At 49.1% G+C, this 850-nt stretch overlaps 1 long non-coding RNA gene across 1 annotated transcript in view; it reads left to right on the top strand.

Moving 5' to 3' along the window:
• The window catches only part of LOC138163950 (uncharacterized), a 53,964-nt gene that overhangs the window by 10,418 nt on the left and 42,696 nt on the right, over positions 1 to 850 (top strand). The window lies entirely within an intron of this gene.

Here is an 850-nt window from a genome sequence, read left to right as displayed (position 1 = left end):
TCTGTCTCTGTCTGTCTCTTTTTCTGTCTCTGTCTCTCTCTCTCTCTTTTTTTCCCTCTCTCTCATCTCCCCTCCTCTCCTCTCCTGTACCTCTCTTCTTTCCTTCTCTCTCTTGCTCTCACTCTCACTCTCTCAGCATCCTGGCCATCAGACTCAGTCCCTTCCTTGCTTCTGAGTTCTAAACCAAAAGAAACTTAGCTCTACACTGTGCTATGGCCATCCTTGCCACTCAGTAGGGGGCCCTGAGAGCCCTGTGCCAGAAATGCCTTCCTCCTCTCTCTCAATGGAGGGTAGCTCTTCTGAGAGTCTAGCTGTGCACTCCCCATGCCTGACTGCCACCCAGCACAGCTTTGGGTTTCCAGACTGGGTAAGAGTTGCTGGAATTCCATCTGCAGTAACCATTCACAGAGGAGTAGCGTGGAGAGGAGGCCTCACTGGGGGAGCCTAATATGGGATTTACGTGGGTCCATGCTGCATTTGGCTCAGTGGACAGAGTGCAGGCCTGGAGTAAGGAAGAGTCAAATCCAGCCTCAGATACTCACTAGCTGTGTGATCCTGGGCAAGTCACTTAGTCCCTGCTTGCCTCAATCCACCAGAGAAGGAAATGGCAAACCACTCCAGGATCTTTGCCAAGAAAACCCCACATGGGGTCACGATTGAACGACAACAATACGCATGCATTTGCAGGAGTTTTGCTAGAGAAAAATGAACACTTTTTTTCGCTTTTGTTTTACTTTTGTAACTAGTCGATTCTCCAATATGTTTCCTTTAGGAGTCAGACCAGTTCCAAGGAAAGAAGGAACAAGGAAGGAAGGAAGGAAGGAAGGAAGGAAGGAAGGAAGGAAGGAAG

Source organism: Petaurus breviceps, unplaced genomic scaffold, assembly GCF_028583685.1.
Source record: "Petaurus breviceps papuanus isolate PSGF00001 unplaced genomic scaffold, PetGlider_PUasm1.0 126, whole genome shotgun sequence".
In the NCBI taxonomy this organism is placed as follows: Eukaryota; Metazoa; Chordata; class Mammalia; order Diprotodontia; family Petauridae; genus Petaurus; species Petaurus breviceps.
The sequence above is the reverse complement of the archived record's forward strand: the minus strand, read 5'-3'. Positions and strand labels throughout refer to the sequence as shown.